This window comes from Mustela putorius, unplaced genomic scaffold (genome assembly GCF_011764305.1).
Source record: "Mustela putorius furo isolate JIRA1106 unplaced genomic scaffold, ASM1176430v1.1 tig00003869_pilon_pilon_pilon, whole genome shotgun sequence".
Classification (NCBI taxonomy): domain Eukaryota; kingdom Metazoa; phylum Chordata; class Mammalia; order Carnivora; family Mustelidae; genus Mustela; species Mustela putorius.
The window spans coordinates 19,596,449-19,615,815 of NW_025422021.1; the positions used below are offsets into that span (position 1 = coordinate 19,596,449).

The following is a 19,367-nucleotide window of genomic DNA, read 5'->3' on the forward strand; positions in this document are numbered from 1 at the left end:
ATATATTTAGTTGTCTCATAGACAACAATTATTCCTGTGACAATACTGCAATTTTTAGAGTAAGAAGTTCAGTTAAGTCCTTTGGTCCATTATCATCTTCAAGCTGACTCCAAGCATGGAATTATCAGCCATCCGTATATCAAGATATGTGGAGTCCCCTTCTTTTAGAAGTCTTCTCATTAATATAGAGCAATTGACCAGTTCATCCCCTATATATGCATATGTTCACATGCAAGAATATATCCAGTGAATACATATAGTTATCTATATAAATGGATCCATAACAAGAGTAAAGAACTCATATTAGCTTATTTTCATTGAATTCATTTCAGGCTAATCTTGTCTGTCCTATGAGACATCAGCTGCTTAAAAATTTGTACTATATTTGAATGAAAAGTTTGAGCTCCCACTACATCATTTATTCTGCCCATCTTAGTAATTAATGATGGCCGGGCTGATTAAAAATCGAGGTAAGAAAATAGAATCCAAGCAGAGCCCAAAAGTCTGAACGACTGTTAAGACCTCAGTGGGATTTTCCACATTTTGATCGAGCATTAGCATATCTCCCATTACCTGGTCTGCAACAATGTCATTTTCCATTGACTTTAGAAATACAACTCTTTTAGAAGGAAGAGGGAAGTATATTTAAAGAATAAAGAAAATGATATGAATGATTAAAAAAAAATTTAAAAGAATGTGTTTAAAAACACATTATTTCTTGCTGTATCTTCCTTTAAGATCTTGCCAGCCTCTTCCCCGCCCCCCTCACCCCCTTGGAATGCTATCATAGAAATATTTATGAAAGTAGCTTTTTTTTTCTACTTGTTTAGTTAAAAATTTTGCTCTCTTGGGAAAATGGTGGCTGCCTTCTGAATTTGAAAAGAGCCGAAGGGGATAGCTATCATTAGATTTTTTCATCCTATTAGTTGAATATTTTTTCATTTACAGAGTAGCAGTATGTTTCATGAGATGTTATTTGCTTGATAGTTCTACTGGCCAGTTCAGATTCTGTGGAGGATAGTGGGACAGGTGATGCCTCAATTTTCTTCTTCATATCTTACAAGTTAGCTCAAATGGCATTAAATGAGAAAATGTCAGGTCTCAATCCTAAAAAATTCTCCTCTTTTTAAGAATAAAATCTGTTCAGATTAAGTTAGGGTTCAGAGAAAGTAATGAAAGGCATGGTTTAGATATCCAGAGTTTTGAAAAGTGGAGATCAAGGGAGAGTTACAAAGAGGAAGTAAGTTGAAGCATTTGTAACATTTTAAAAATTTACTTTTTTTGGAAGCAACTTCTCATTCTATGTAAGCATTTTCCCTCACTATTCATTTTTAAAAATATTTCTCATATGATAACATGGAAACAAGAAATAATTTTATAACTATGTGTTAGATTGTATACAAGTAGAGAGTAAGTAAAAGTAGAGAGTAAGAAGTGACAAGAGCTAAGTAGTGCTTTTATACTGCTTTTTAAAAGAATTTTTTTTAAAGGTAAACTCTTTGAGCCCAACCTGGGGCTCAAAGTCAGGACCCCAAGATTGAAAGCCATATACTCTACTGACTGAACCAGCCAAGTACCCCTTTTATAAAAATCACTTCTTACATTTGGTTTACAAAGGCATGGACAAGACTTAGTCTTAGCAATAAATGATGTCATGTGTGAGGTAGACAAATGGATGGGAAATAATATATCACAACAGAACATATGTACTAAAGGTTAATACTTACAGTAAAGCAACGCGTACTTAAAGAAAAACATTAACCCCAGGTGATATAATTCAATATAAGACAATCAGATAAAATGCTAACATAAGATGTATGTACTCATTTGTTCTGTCTTTAAGTTTTGGTAGAAATTGTCAGCTGCATTTCCCTGGAAGATTTACCAAGAGGGACCGACATGCTGGGTTCTCCTGTGCTCTCAATACTGTGTGTATGAATGGTATGCACTGGGTTAAATAGAAACTTGGTTTTTTGCCACTAAACAAAGAGAGGGACATAATCTAAATGAGGCATTTTCTAGGCATGTCTTTATTTCCCTTTTCCTGTTTTTAAAGAGGTTTTGGCTTTTTGTAGCTTTGTAATGGGTGGGATGTGTGAAGAAAGGAATGGCAGAAAAGATGGAAATGTGGAGAATAATTATAAATGTTATACCTTATACTTTAACAATTGTTTTACCAGGGAAAACTTCTCTCCCTAAGAAAGTACTGTTTAAGAATCTCACAGGTTTATTAGTCATCTAATTCATAAATGCATGCTTCTTCTTAGAAATTAGGGGCATAGTGGCTCAGTCGTTAAGCTTCTGAGCGGCTCAGTCGTTAAGCTTCTGCCTTCTGCTCAGGTCATGATCCCAGGGTCCTGGAATAGAGTCCCATGGCAGGCCCTCCGCTCAGTGGGAAGCCTGCTTCTCCCTCTCCCATTCCTCCTGCTTGTATTCCCTCTCTTGTTGTGTCTCTCTGTCAAATAAATACGTAAAATCTTAAAAAAAAAAAAATTAAAGCACAGCACCAGTACAGTAGAGTAAAAAAAATGAAAGCCATTTCAGAACCTTAAATCATATGATTTAATCAATATACCTCTATATTCCAGAGGTAAATAATATTAAAAGTGTTTTGCTTATCATTTTAGAACATATGTTTATTCATTGATGTCACATAAATTATTTGGAGAATTTTGTGGTTTTTCTCAACACTCAACAATACATCTCAGAGATCTTCCCATGTGTTGATGCACAGACCTACCTCCTTTTAAAATGGCTGTATAGTGTAGATGTACCTCAATTTATTTAACTATCTGCTAATGATGAGCATTTAGTTCCTTTCAAGTATTTCTATTGAAAACAATGATGCCATGAGTAGCCTTGTAGACCAATCTTTGTGAGTATGTTCTATAGGATAAATAAATAAATATGGTATGTTGTATAGGATAGTATATTTTACAGGATAGGTTCAAAGAACTGGAATTGCTGGGTTAAATGTATGTGTATTAAATTTTGAGGAACACTGTGGAAGTGCCAACTACAATGAATGAAAATGCTAGCTAAACATTTTAAATTGTAGCTTTAAAAACAGCAAAGCTGTGCCCAAATTCCAAGAACCTACAAAGGGCCAGTTTTGTTAGCATTACGTTACACTGTTAAGTTCATCCAACTGATAAATAGCATCGAGTTCGGCCAAGCCTCGGGTGTTGCTTAGTGGTGGGACAGTCAGTTCCAAGGCAGAATAAACAGTATCCTCATCCTTAAGATCAGAGTCAGTCCTCACAGCAGAGGCCTAGGATGCCTAGGCCTTTTTTTGTTTTACAAAAAAAGGAACAAATGTTCAAATAAAACACAAAATGATACAAAACTAAATTGAGTCTTGAGAAAGGAAAAGATAAAAAAAATGAGTTTTGAAATTGAAGTAGACATCCTACCTACCTTACTTCCAGCTTGTGTGTATCTGTGGCTGCACTGGTGATTCTATGACCAAGAGAGCAAGGCTGTCACTTTTGATCACACTCTTCTCCAAATGGGTTGATCTGTCTAGATCCAATGCAAAGAAAACCTTAAGGGATTTTCAAAACTAACACAGACATCAACACACTTTGACAGCCTATTAATAATGCAAATAGGAAGTTATCAATAGTTGGAATAATGCAATTTTAAAAAGTGGAACCAACTGGAAAGCTTGCTAGCTTTAAGGCTATTTAATCATGTGAAGATGTGTAAGCCATCAAAAAGTGGCCTTCACTTGGGCCAAAATGCAATCAGAGCTAATATTATCAGTAGTTTGAAAAGAATATTTATAAAAAATTGGGCAAAATTACCTGACCCATTTATAATATGCAAAAGCATTGCTTCTTACACAAAGGTTACTCCACTGAGCTGAGGTTTGGGAATAAACTGATGTGTTTTCTACGCACATAGACACACGCGCATTTCATAGAACCATTGGCAGGGGATTAGATAAAAACAAAACCATCCTACCTCATTCTTGCCTTCTACCAAAACACATTTCTTGTGACTGGATCTAAATTAATTGACAGGTTTGTGTTATATTTTTGAAAACTGACATTTATTCTTTCTTAAAATTTCTCATCTCACATATACACACACACATACACACAAGGAACAGCCAGTGGCTCATCAGACTGAAAGCAAAGGATATCTCAGCTCCTCCCAGTTGCCCTTTTACCAAGAAATTTCTTGGTTTTGTGTTATAGACCCCTTTTTTAAATGCGTTGATGATGCCCCCTTGGAAAAATCAGTTTTACAGCACTAACAAATAACATTTAAAGGGGCATTTTAGTTCCAAAACTTGGGTCTTTGGAGGACAAATGAAAATAGATGACTCTAAAATTAAGCCCTTAAAGTAATGCTTAAAAATTCAGTTAAAACTCTGAATTTCTCTATTATAATCAAGAATAAATGGGTATAATGCTGGCAACATTTTGTTGGACACTTGTAAATAAGAGCCTGAAATGATCCCCAGAACATAACTAACCAATTGTATTTCTAATATATCTATAGTCAATTAGGCAACTATGCTCTTTCATTCCATGTTCAAAATGTTGATAAATATGTCGATATATTGCTATGATTAAACTATATAATAAATATTTGAGTTAATTTATTATGAATAATACAGATTAATGTGTTAGGCAACTTGAGACAAATTCATAGGCCCACACTGTTTGGAAGGGCTCATCTGGTCTGTCATGTACCTTCAAATGACCTGCCTCTCCCTCCCCACATATGCCCATGCTCTCTTTCTCTCAAATAAATATGTAAATCTTAAAAAAAAGATGTGATCCCAAACAGGAAGTGATTTTCAAACAAAAATTAATTAGTATATGATACAGAGGAGATATTTCCTCTTGCCTGTTTAAGAATATTCAGGAAATCATAAAAATTATGTTTGTTTTCTCCCACATTGACTATTTGTACTTTGTAGATAAATCTTAAAGTCTTTTTTCTTCTGTCCTTTTGCCCTGACACTTCACAATCTTGTATTGCACTGAATGATTATGATTGTACCTTGCACTTACTTCTTTTGAGAACCATTTAAAAAAATATGATCAATGAGGCACCTGGGTGGCTCAGTCTGTTAAGCATCTTCCTTTGGCTCAGGTCATGATCCCAGGATCCTGGGATGGAGTCCCGAGTTGGGATCCTGGCTCAGTGGGGAGTCTGCTTCTCCCTCTCCCTCTGCCTCCTTCTCCCTCTGCTAGTGCTCTCTAGCTCTCGCTCTCTGTGTCAAATAAATAAATAAAATCTTTAAATTAACAGAAAAATATGATAATTATCCTAAATTGAATTATAGTTTATTTTTTTCAGGATAACAAGCACCTTAATTAATTTAATATCATTTGAAAATATGTGTAGTATTGTTTTGACTTGTTTGAATAAACAGAAAATATGTTTATTGTTATGGGTCTTAAGAGTAATCTCTCAAACCCTTCTTGGTAAGGCCTGGAAACAACCTGATCATTCTAAAAGTAGTATGACTGAGATTCCTTTTGCAGTTGTTAATGAGATGAACACATGAGATGGCATCAGATTTTCACCTGGGAAAAATGGTATAGTTAGAAAAATGCTATATAAAAACAGAGTGATGGGGTAAGAGCTGATCTGCCCTTTCACATGTTAAAGTACATTGTACAGCTATAGTGTATGGTGAGGAAGCAGATATACATTTATTGAATTACTAGATGCCAGTAATGTATTATTTATATTATTGAATCTCCACAATTATCATATTTAAGGGTGAAAAACCTGGGTCTTTAAAAATAGAACTGGCTCAGTGAGATAGATAGTATTATTTGTTTATAAGTTCTCATTTTCTCAAAGTCCTTAACATGCCTCTCGTGGGAAGGCAATATGTTTTCCTTTGTCACTCGCCTAGGGGTTGGCCAAATCGATCGAGTGGATAGAGAATGGGCTGAGTTGAGATTTAAGAAGGACGGCCAAAGTTTTGCCATCCCTCTGGAACTCCTGCCATTTATCACGAGAAGAATATGCTCTAACCAAAGAAGCATGTGAAACAGTCCTAAGTCTGACCTGGAGCCTGGAGCAGAGTCCATTTGCATCTGGCAGAACCGTGCAACTTCGCAGCTGACCCAGAGACGCACGAGAGAGGAAGAAACGGCTGTTGTTGTAAGCCATTGAGCTTTGGGTGAGTGTTGGTTACACAGCACTATTGCTGCAAAACCTGAGCAATATTCTCGGAATCTCACTAATATAGAACAGGTTAATACAGATAAATGAGACAGAAGGAAAAAATAAAATCTGGAACTAGATTACAGTATATCTAAGAACTTAGTGGGAAAACTATCGGTTGCTCAAAACTGGAACGGTAACATTAACCCCTTGGAAAAAAAATACGGTTGGATCTCTATGTCTCAAAAAAGAAAATCTAGATAAGTTACAGATATAACTGCAAAATATGAAAACACATAGTTAGAATAAACCATATGAGAATCTTTTTTCACTAATCTTGTCATAGATAATGTCTAAGAATGATACCAAAGTTATTAAATTACGTGATAACTCACAAATTTGATCACATAAAGACTTTGTATGGAAAAAATGACATAAATGAGGTAAAAAGACTAAAGATGTACTGAAATATATGGCTATAACAAAGGATTAATATTCTTAATCTTTAAGGAGCCATTTACAAATCGATAACAATAAGACATATACTTCAGAAGAAAACCCATAAAGGATAGAGTAACTCACAAATACATGTGGAAATAACAATAGGCCATAAGCATGCAAAAACAAATAAATCTCCTTTGTAATCAAGTTCTGGAAATTAAAAGAACAATGAAATACCATTTGTCGGGGCGCCTGGGTGGCTCAGTGGGTTAAGCCGCTGCCTTCAGCTCAGGTCATGATCTCAGGGTCCTGGGATCGAGTCCCGCATCGGGCTCTCTGCTCAGCAGGGAGCCTGCTTCCTCCTCTCTCCTCTGCCTGTCTCTCTGCCTACTTGTGATCTCTCTCTGTCAAATAAATAAATAAAATCTTAAAAAAAAAAAAAAAAAAAAGAAATACCATTTGTCATCTATCAGATTCTAGAAGACTTAAAAAATAATGTCAATACTCAGTACTGGGACGGTTTGAGGGAAAAATCACTGTGGGGTTTTTGAGGGCCAGTTTGGCAGTGCGTATCAAAAGTCTTAAAATTAAGCAGACTTGTGGGGCACTTGGGTGGCTCTGTGGTAAAAAGTCTCTGCCTTCAGTTCAGGTCATGATCTCAGGATCCTGGGATCAAGCCTAGCATCAAGCCTAGCATCAGGCTCCCTGCTCAGCAGGGAGCCTGCTTCCCCCCCACCCCCCACCCCCCACCTGCCTTTCTGCCTACTTGTGATCTTTGTCTGTCAAATAAATAAATAAAATTTTAAAAAAATTTAAGCAGACTTGTTGACCCTGCATTTCCATTTCTTAGGAAAATTACGTGTCAAATGCGAAAAGATGTTTTAGAATATTCATTGTAAAATACTGGAAAGTGGCTAAATGTTCATCAGTGGAGGACTGATCAAATTATGGAACACCATGAAATAAAATATACATTTTAATGACAGCCATTAAGAATTATGAAGATCTGCATTTACAGGCCTTAAAATACAGCAGCAGTACTTAAACATTAAAAGAAAAAGGAAGCTATTAAACAGAATGCACAGTATGGTCACATTTTATAAATACATAAAATATATATGAATAGAATTAATTCTTAAAGATTAGGCAAAATACTATTAGTAGTATTTTGTTCTGGATGAGAGAGTTGTGGCTGAACTTCACATAAGGAAGTCCTATTTTTCTATAATATTTGAATGCTTTTTATGCTGAGAATATTATATATTTATAGTCAGAAATAAGAGTAGTAAAACACCTTCCTTTTTGAAAAGAAAAAAATATTTAAAATGGCAGTATCTTCTACTACAAATATGGAAAAAAGTCTACAGGATTCAAAATAGGTCATATCTATTATTTCTTCCTTGTCTAGGTCCTCATAAATTATTCATGGAAATCCTATCTATACTAATAATTATTTTTGTTCATTACTCCTTTGCATTTCATTTCAAAAAATGACAGGTATTGTATTCTGCAGTCATTTATATTTTAGGATATTCCTCATAATTGCTATTTTCTTAAGCCATGTTTATATGATTCCAAAGAAAAGCATATAAATAAAAACAATGGCATTGAGTAAATTCAGAGTATTTCTACATAAACCAATCATTTTAGCCTGAACCTAAACTGACCAACTTAAGATGACCAATTATTTTAGCATTATTTTTAAAATTCAAGTTAAGAAAACTGAAAAATCAATTATTTAAAGAAAAAAGCAATTAGCAAATAGTTTCCAATGAGACAAATTAACTTCATAAAAAATCACAGTTATGTAATATATATTTATGATACTGTATATCTTTATAATTCTGTATATCAATCTATAGATATAGATATATAATTTAGGTATTTGTTGGTGTATAAAGTTGAAGTATAATAAACTACAGAGCTTGTGTAGGTCCCATCTGAGAACAATTAAAAAACTTTACTGAGGAACACAAAAATTTTTATAAACTGTTCCTATATGGGAAAATGACAATATTATATAAAGATGTCCCAATTCATTTATGAGTTGAATGCAATTCTGTTTAGAATTTCAGATGAGTTTTTATTTATTTTTTATTTTTTTAAAGATTTTATTTATTTATTTGAGCGGCAGAGATCACAAGTAGGCAGAGAGGCAGGCAGAGAGGCAGGCACAGAGAGGTGGAAGCAGGCCCCCTGCCGAGCAGAGAGCCAGATGTGGGGCTCGATCCCAGGACGCTGGGATCATGACCCGAGCCGAAGGCAGAGGCTTTAACCCACTGAGCCACCCAGGCGCCCCTCAGGTGAGTTTTTAAATCCAGACTGCCTAAAAGGACTACTTTATAGTAAAAAGGAGGAGTTCCTCTTCCCCACAATGTCCATTCTCACACCCCAAAAGTAACCATTGGTAACAATTCTTCTTGTTTAATCTTTTAGAAAATTTTTATGTGTCTATAAGACACGTAGTCCCATACATGGGCACACACACATGCCTGTATGCTTTCGCTGGCGTTTTTAATTATAGGAGGGATAATATCATCCATACTGTTCAACGACTTGCTTTTTCCACTTAATATATCTTGGGCATTTTTCCATAGCAAAACATATGCTCTCAAGTGAATTTTTTAACTTAATAAAGTAATTCTGAAACGTATAAAGAATAAATAAGCAAGAATAGAAAAATGAGTTTTGGGGAAAAAAAACTACTGAAGAGACACTTGCAGTATCAAATGTAAGAATATATAATTAAAATAATGTGGGACGCCTGGGTGGCTCAGTTGGTTAAGCCTCTGCCTTCGGCTCAGGTCATGATTCCAAGGTCCTCGGATCGAGTCCCACATTGGGCTCCTTGCTCGGCGGGGAGCCTGCTTCTCTCGCTGCCTCTGCCTGCCTCTCTGCCTGCTTGTGTGTACTCTCTCTCTCTCTATCTCTGGCAAATAAATAAAATCTTTTAAAAATAAACAAATTAATTAATTAATAAAATAAAATACTGTGATGGGGCACCTGAATTGCTCAGTCATTAAGCGTCTGCCTTTGGCTCAGGTGGCGATCTCAGGGTCCTGGGATCAAGCCCCACATCAGGCTCTCTGCTCTGCGGGAAGCCTGCTTCTCCATCTCCCACTCTAACTGCTTGTGTTCCCTCTCTCCTGTGTCTCTCTCTGTCAAATAATAAATAAAATCTTAAAATAAAATACAATACTGTGATAATGGTAGAGGAAGAAAGAAATCAGAGGAGCAGAAATTAATCTCAGAAATGGACTCTGGAACATAAAGTCAGCATGATTCAAAAGTCTATTTATTTGTTTATTTATTTATTTATTTTAAAAGATTTTATTTATTTATTTGACAGACAGAGATCACAAGTAAGCAAGCAGAGATAGAGGGGAGGAAGCAGGCTCCCGGCTGAGCAGAGAGCTTGATGTGGGGCTCCATGCGGGGCTCAATCCCAGGACCCTGGGACCATGACCTGAGTCTTAGGTAGAGGCTTTAACCCACTGAGCCATCCAGGTACCCCTCAAAAGTCTTTTTAAATCAATAGGAAAGAAGTATATCATTCAATAAATATTCAAGGACAATTGCTGAACAACTGAAAGGAAATGATCAAATCCTCATTTCATGTGACAAGCCAAAATAAATTGCAGATTGCTTAAAGCATTACATGAATGAAATGAAAATAAGAAACAAAAACAAACCAGGGTCATCAAATACATAGCAGGAAATGTAACTGCATATCTAATCTCCATAAGGAGTATTTTCTAAATGTACAAGCACAGGTAGAAATTTTAATGAAAACATTTGCAAAACTGATAATTTAAAAATGAAAAAGTCAGGGTGCTCTCCTGGCTCTGTGTGTGGGGCATGACTCTTGATCTCGGAGTTGTGAGTTCAAGTCCCACATGTTGGGAGTAGAGTCTACTTAAAAAAGAATTTTAAAAAAAATGACAAAGTCAATGACAAATACGGTATTACCTTGGAAAAATATTCTATAATATATGGCACAGTGTTACTATCCTTATATAAAAAACCCTCAGAAATTAATTAATATAAAAACATCTCGATAAAAAAATGGATCATGTAGAGAAAAGAGTAAGCCACTATGAAACAATATGAATGGTAAATAAATATATGAAATATATTAAAAATTTTTATTTTTAATCAAAATTAAAAATTGGCATATATATATATATATATATGTATATGCCAATATAACAAAATCTACATGAACAAAACTGTTTCTTAAACATCACAGTAGATTAAAAAACTGGTGACAGGGGCGCCTGGGTGGCTCAGTGGGTTGAGCCTCTGCCTTCAGCTCCGGTTGTGATCTCAGGGTCTTTGGATGGAGCCCCGCATCTGGCTATCAGCTCAGCGGGGAGCCTGCTTCCCCTTCTCTCTCTGCCTGCCACGCTGCCTACTTGTAATCTCTCTCTCTGCCAAATAAACACAACCTTTAAAAAAAAACAAACAAACTGGTGACACTTAGTGTTGGTGAAGAGACGGAAAAATGGACACCTTCATACCTTTCCAGTCCAGAAGACACATTGGATTTATATACAAAAACTTATAAAAAAACATTTTGACCCTCAAATTCCCATTTGAGGAATTTGTATGGAGGATCTAATTGTAGATATATGTAAGTATTGTCTACAGAGATGTTCATTATAGCATTGCTTATAATGTAGGGAAGTTAGCAACCACTAAATATAGTGCTAGAGAACTTGTTAGGTAAACTATGGTGTACCATACAGTCATTCAAAATAATTCTGGTGACAAACATTTAATGACATGGGAAAATATCTGTGATATATTTTAAGTGAAAAATGTAGATCACAAATATTCCCTGTATTCTAACTATTTTTAATACATATTACTGTACAGAAAAATACTCTGTAATGATGTGCTTTAAAATATTGACAGTGACTATCTCTTACTGGTTGGGCTATGGGTGATTTTTATTATATTATTTCCATAGTGTTCACAATAAACACTTGTTTTATCATCAGCAATAATGTTACAAAAATAAAATCCCGGGGTGCCTGGCTGGCTCAGTCTGTAGAGTGGGCAACTCTTGATTCCGGGATGTAGGTTCCAGTCCCAAGTTGGGTGTAGAGGTTATCAAGAAAATAAAATCATAAAAGAAAAAAAAACTTTAAACAAATATTTATGATGCAGACATTTAAATTTATATTTTTTCTTAAGTGACTGGCTGCTTTGGGTCGCTTTGTTTAGGTGTAAGCCCCAGTTAGCTTGTCAGCATTTCATTGAAAAAATATACCAAGTAAATCATGAGAATAAAATTATATGTTGATTTTGTAAAAAAACAAAACAAAACAAAACAAAAACAACAACAACAAAAAATGCTCTTTTGTTAGACAAAATCACATATCTAAAACACATAATGTTTTCATTTCTTAAAAGGAAACAAATTACTATAATAATTAAAAGAATTCATGGCGCACCTGGGTGGCTCAGTTGTTAAGCATCTGTCTTTGGCTCAGGTCATGGTCCCAGAATCCTGGGATTGAGAACCCCATCAGCCTGACTGCTCAGTGGGAAGCTGCTTCTCCCTCTGCCTCTGCCTGCAATTCCCCCTACTTGTGCTTGCTCTCTCTCTGTCAAATAAATAAAATCTTAAAAAAAAAAAAAGAATTCAATTAGCAATATGCGCCTTTAAGTAAAGATTAAATGGCTCCTCCCTAAATTTTATTATGTAATCCCGCTTCATTTTTTAATTAATGGGAACACAAATAAGTATAATGATAAAATTCAATACTCAAATACACAAATCTTTTTTTTTTTAAAGATTTTATTTATTTATTTGACAGAGAGAGATTACAAGTAGGCAGAGAGTCAGGCAGAGAGAGAGAGAAGGAAGCAGGCTCCCTGCTGAGCAGAGAGCCCGATGTGGAACTCGATCCCAGGACCCTGAGATCATGACCTGAGCTGAAGGCAGTGGCTTAACCCACTGAGCCACCCAGGTGCCCCACAAATCTTTTTTTAAATAAAAAATTTCCAATATTTTCCCATCTACTTTCTCTAGGGAACAAATCATACCACAGAGCAGGGCAAATAAACTCTAGGGAACATTCTTCATTTGTTCTTTCTAGAAAATGCTAACTTGTTGATTTGGTGGCAAACATATGTATACATATTGTATTAAAAATAAAATAATGTGGGATGCCTGGGTGGCTCAGTCATTTAAGTGTCTGCCTTTGGCTCCGGTCATGGTCCCAGGGTCTTGGGATCAAGTCCCGCATCGGGCTCCTTGCTCAGTGGGGAGCCTGCTTTTCCCTCTCCCTCTGTCTGCTGCTCCTTCTGCTTGTGCTCTCTGTCAAATAAATAAATAAAATCTTTAAAAATAAATAAAAACAAAAAATAAAATTAATGTAAACCTAACGAAATGTTAAAATTGTGAAGCACAAAGCAGCTAGTTAAAGCTATCCATTCTTGCTCATGTATTCTTCCATCTGCTATTTAAATTAGTAGAACAAACTTTGCACAATCCTCACCTGGTTAATTAAACTTTTAAAGACTCCCAAGTAGCAAAGATTGTACATGGTATTGTTTTAGGATCTGATTTAAGGTCTGCCTGATTTGGCTGGCAGTGTGATAAGCAGCATGTGAACAGGAGGGGTCAGTTCCAAACAGAGCCTGAATGAGAAGAGCAACTCATTTTCCATGAGCCAGACGCCTTTTTAATTTGTCAGTGCATCTTCCATCTGAAACCAGGTGCTATTCCCGAAGGAGAAAACACTGCCCTCCAGTGGTCTTCACTGGAGAAGTGAAGAAAGAGTTTCAGGTACCATGATTACTGCACTTAGAGAAAACATTGTTGATATAGCTAGTCTCGTTTCTGGCTGTATTTCTTAAGCTGAAAACTACGTCTACAACCGAGCATAAGAACAAAACCTCCAAAGTAAATTCTGGTACAAAAGTAGTTACGCCAATTAAATAGTTCTATTAGGTAGGAGAAACGATTATGGCTTTCTGACCCCCAAAGCTGACCATTTATTTGACAGTCAGAATTGGATTATGTTATCCACCTAGAGCTTATCACTTCCCAGATAAGGAAAAAGAGATTTCATCTCTATGTTTCCCTTGTTGGCCAATTTTTTAGCTAAAAGACATTTAAAATTGTACAGCAGGCAGAACCCCAGGGGACTGAACAGTGTTCCAACATCCTTAAAGGCTTCCCATCACTTGAAAAACCAAATTCTTCCTCCTGTTTCTTAAACTAACCAAAGTAGGCAAAAGCAATTTTAAAAAGTCTTTGTGTCTAGCATTGGAAGTTTCTCATATTTCACACCATTATATAAATGTCACTCTAACCTATATGTATCACAAATGCTACGCTAAATTAGGGCCAAATTTGCAACCTAGTTTAACTGGGTTTCCTCTTTTTGCAAATGCAGTTTTTGTGTCTGCATTTAGCAATGCATACAAAACTGTCCGTGTAGCTAACTGCTTCGAATTGCTAAATTTGAGGGTGGATGTGTAGATCGCCTGAGTCTTTATGCCCGTGCCAAAGCAATCCTGTTTCTAGGCATATAAAGACTTCCTAATCAAATGGACCTCGATTACACTACTAAATTCTTGGACTACCTCATTGAGTCTTTTGGATTTACTAAAGGAAAAATGGAATTTTAAGGGGACAGAGATGGTTTCCTAACTTCCCATCCCTCTATCCTTCAGACAGAAGTGCCACATGTAAGATCAAGGACCAGTCTGTTACCAGCCAAGTAATTTGAACTTAGCCTCATTTTTCTCATCACTGAATAAAGGTAACAACGACCATCACAATCACTATCACTGCTAAGACTATTAAACAAATGGCCAAGTAAATGTCCTAGAGGCATGATTTTCTAAATATATTACTCTTTTATCATCTTAAGTCAAGGCTCCTCATTTGGTTTACTACATAGATGTCCTGAGTCCTCCAGGTAAATTTTCCAAAACAAATGCCCTGTACTATTAAATATTAAGTAAAACATTTTAACATCATATTGTTTAGGGGTGCCTGGGTGGCTCAGGGGGTTAAAGCCTCTGCCTTAGGCTCAGGTCATGATCCCGGGGTCCTGGGATGCAGCTCCGCAGTGGGCTCTCTGCTTAGTGGGGAGCCTGCTTTCTCCTCTCTCTCTCTCTGCCTGCCTCTCTGCCTACTTGTGATCTCTGTCTGTCAAATAAATAAATAAAATATTTTAAAAAACCCATCATATTTTTCAAATACAGCATCTTTAAGTATGAATCAAGATTTTTCTTCTTTTCAGCCCCACAGAAGGTGGTATCTATCATATATTCACCCAGATTCACAAAGCAGTTCAAATAAAAAAATGACAAACTTGAAATTATATTTATCCTGAAAATGGCCTAGGAATTAGACATATTTGGGTATAGTGAAACTAACTGTAAATTCTTTGGTCTTAAAAGTATACAGTTCCACAACCACACCTGTTCTGGTTGCTTATTCAGTTTAGAAAATATACCCTTCAGAAAGAAATACTGCTTCCTTTATGAGGTTAATGTGTTCTCTTTTCAGATGAAGAAAAACTTACAAACACGTTTTAATAAGACACATCGTTTCCCTCTGTCACTAACTGTGGTAATGAGTTTTTACTGAGCCATGGTCCCACATCTTCATCTGTTCCCACTGTGTACACCTGCAGCATTGTAAGAGATAGTTTCGAGTTGGATAAATTAATCCAGTGCTGTCTTCACTGTCTACGACATCTCATCAACCACCTCGTTATGATACTTTGTGTTATTTTGGTCGATCAAAATAGTTTTTATAATACCACAAACTTTATGATTTAAAAGAGTAGGATATAATAAACTAAGACTATAACAACGATGGGATCAATATGTTATATTAGAAATTTTTGGATGAAGTTCCATTTAGAGATGGAGCCAAGTAAGTGCGGGTAGATATTCCAATAGCGCATACTATTCCAATATTCCAATATTCCAATAGCGCATACTATTCCAATATTCCAATATTCCAATAGCGCATACTATTCCAATATTCCAATAGCATATACTATTCCAATATTCCAATATTCCAGTAGCGCATACAGGGGTTACACTGAACCCCTGTATAAACATTATCTGTGTATTAATAAATGCAAAGAAAACAAACTATGGTTATGACAGTTATAGCTAATCTAAATAAATCTCAAAATCTGATGATGAAACATATGAATTTGTGGCATTCTGAATTTTGAAAAATGCATCATTTGTGACAGCATCAAAATAATCTAAAGTCAGAACACCTTTCCTGGATATAATTATATTATTATAATTCTCTACCTTGACAGATGACATTTTTAGAAAACTCTAAATACAACTTCTAGTATATGCACTAAAATAAAATGTTAACAGATAGACAACTCACCATAGTATAAGTAACACATTCAAATTTAGTAATTTATTTTCCAGGTGGAAACCAGGCTTCTTGGAAGACTTCAAAGTATGCCAAATGGTCTGATTTTACCATAGAGGTAGGCACTAAAGGACTAAATTTACTTCTGTGTAATTTTTGTTAACTACATTTTACATGCAAATGTCTATACAACCATGTTAATGAAGTTACAGAGAAAGAAAGAAAGTTGGCATTCCCATTTTTCTGTTTTATTCAAAAGCAACTTTCCAGTTGACTTGCTATATCATTTTCAACCACTTTTCATTTAGTCAAAAGAAAATAGAAAGGCCTAACAATGCTTTCAAATTGGATCACAAGTCAAGAAAAATAATACCTTACTTAGGAACAGGCTTGACAATTTTTCTCCTGTACCTTAAATTTTCAGAACATAGGCTACTTCTATTGGTATCAGACAAAAAAAAAGTTCTATTAATTGTAAGTATTTAGAAAGTGCAATTTACGGACCCAGAGTTTGTCAGTGGGAAGAAAAAATTGATCCTTCTTATTAGGATCTCAATTTTTTTGCACCCAACGTGGGGTTGGATGCTTAATTGTTATCCAAAATCTTCCTTTCCAAGAAATATGAACAAATATATTTAAATTCTACATGGGTGAATTTCCTATTAACATTTTGGTATTCACGCTTCAAAGCACATTGTGGCATTGAAAGTTCTGCCTTCAAGGGGTATGTTAATCCCAAATTTGTCTCATATTATAAAAGAAGTGTCCCTAGGGTCTAAGACAAAGTGTGTTTTTAAAAAAGTCACGCTTGATTTGTAATAGAACTTAAAGTGAGAACATCAGAAGTGGAGGTGATAAAAGGAGAAAAAGGCAGAGGTGATGGTCACAACTCCTCATTTATGGTCCACGTTACAACCAGGACCAATACAATGTCACCCCAGAACATCCGGAAAAATAAAGCAAAAATAAAACCTCCTTCACTTTTGCACATTGAAGGGCATCGAGATCCTCACCCAAATTCCAAACTCCTGGAACTTGGAAATACCTGTAAAACCCCCAACACCAAAGTTTCTGAAACCAGCCACCTCCTAGAAAAAGGCCGATCTTCAACCACAGAATCCTGACTACTAAGAATTCACAGATTATCTGAAACATTTATTGATCACCCCACCCCCAAGCTACAGGGAGAGGAAGACCCCAAGCATTGGGGAAAGCCTGCTGTGAAAATGCCAGGCCCTTCCTAGGCCTTAGGTTGTCCACCTAATTCTAGCCATAACTATTATATGACTGTATCAGGGAAAACCGTGTGTGTGGGTGTGTGTGTGTTTGTGAATTGGGGTGGGGTGGGGACAGGGGGCCAGGATGTCAAGATAATTTAACAAATCCATATGATTTTCTTTTCTTTAAACATTTGAGAAATGTTGTGTTTCTACATGCTGGGCAACGTAAATCCTAAATCTTGCTGGATTTCTGCTACTGCTGCGTGAAGGCTAGGAACGGCATTGCTGTCAATGGGAGAAAGAGACAGAAATCAAGACAGAGACAGGCAGCACCCCCAGGACCCAAAGCTTGTTCCTCCTCCGGCAAAGCTGGAGGGGAAGGAGAGGATGACATCCAGAACAAAATGTCTTTGCCACGAGGATGCTAAGGCTCTTGCTTTGTGATCTCTGTATAGGAGAAAGCATGATCAATGGAAGGGACTTTATTTTCCCCCTCTTCTGGAATCAAAATATGAGGGCTTTTTAGTTATTTTTAAACTTCTTCCTGTAGAGTTCATTGCTGCGTTCCATGGAACAGACAAAACTGAGTAAGACAACAAAGACTTGATCTGTAGGAGAGAAGGTAATCGAGAGCAAGTCCCTTCCAGAGGGTAATTAATCCTTAGTCCCTCATCCTAGAAGTCCCAGTTACAGTGGAGGTTAATGTTCAGGTAGCTTCTTTCTATTTTCTTTAAAATTTTTTTAAACATTTTTTTTTTTTTTTTTTTGCAGAATGTTATACTATTAATTGCCAATTTGCATATGTGTGCAGCTGCTGTTTTGGCTCTGAACTCAATCCGATAAGCTTGCTGGAGGTATCGCAGAGCACTTGGCAGCTTTCCTATTTGAAAAGAAAGCCTCTCCCCACTACAGAACAGCTGATCGTCTATCAGCGATAGACCCTGATGGCGTGAATTACAATTACACTACTTTTCACACTAAATCTGGGTGATAGCTACTTGGAAAGAAGTTTCATCATTTTTTACCACAAACTGGAAAAAGAATTACATGGTCATGCTGTGCTTTTAAAGGCAGTTTGGTTCACTTTTGTCTATTTAACACCTAATTCCAAGAAGTCCATAGGCATCCAGAGATCTGAATGGCGCGTAATGAATTCACTGTTTAGATTGAAGATTTTTAAAATCTACCTCAAATTACATTTATTAACAAGGCGACCAGGAAGTGTTAAAGTTGTTAGACGCTTCATTTATTAAATAATTTGTGGGTATTTTCAGTTGTCATATCTAGAGTCATGGGGTTTGCTTATTTTTTTTTAATTAGCAATCCAAAACAATGCTACTGCAATTTAACAATTCATCACATAATCTTGGGCTCTTCAGTTCAGCTGTTAATGTTAGATAATTCAGATTGTTATTTTGATCTGTTTATAAATGATTTCGGTTGCATTGTGCCGTGAGGAGAAGCGCAGTCGCCGACGCCGGAGATCTTCCCCTCTCTCTCCTGCATGGTTCAGGGGAGCTGAGGGGACTTCCAAAAACGCATTTGGGGAGCTTACCGTCTAGCTGGAGGGAACAAGCGATGGGGGCGAGGGCCACTCGTCATGACTTGACTTATTCTCAGTAGTTAGTTAGTTCCCTTCGTTCTTAATTTACATTTCCTGTCTGCCTGGCACACTGAGGCACGCCCTCCTCGCCAAAGTGCGTCTTCTCAGAATCCTACATCTCTCAGTTTCCCCCCCCCCACCCCGGGACATTAGAAAGTACCTTCTTTCCTCTTCTTGCGAGAACCGACCAATCATCAGAAACTGTTAAGAGGCCCTGAACAGCCCTGTCCGGCTCCCCCTCCCACCTTGACATTTTAATCCATTTGTTTAAAAAACAAAACCCAAAGCGAACCCCCCAAGAACAAGAGTTAAGCCCACCTCGAGCAGCCGAAGTGGAACACACTCCTCCTGACGTAGTTAACCTAAGAGGAAAAATAGATTGTTTTCCTTTTTTAGTCGCTAGCTTTATTAGGTTTCTCACTCTCACAGATTATCCGAAGACTACCCATTGATTGATCGCCCGTAGAGCTGCATTTGGTGTAAAGAAAAAACTCACAGCTTTATTGGCTCCCAGGAGACAAAACAAACAGAACAAGATATTCATATTAATGCAAACAATGCAACAAATGAGGAGAAGAACCGCCCGGCT

General features: G+C 36.5%; 1 long non-coding RNA gene across 1 annotated transcript in view; it reads right to left on the bottom strand.

Annotated features, from left to right (window-relative positions):
* LOC106004959 overlaps window positions 1-19,259 on the bottom strand; it is a 47,875-nt gene extending 28,616 nt beyond the window's left edge. The window contains exons 1-2 of the long non-coding RNA XR_001178059.2: window positions 19,097-19,259; window positions 3,418-3,522 (exon numbers count right to left, since the gene is read on the bottom strand). This is a non-coding gene — a long non-coding RNA (uncharacterized LOC106004959). The remainder of the gene's footprint in view (window positions 1-3,417; window positions 3,523-19,096) is intronic.
* Between the last annotated feature and the right edge of the window lie 108 nt (window positions 19,260-19,367).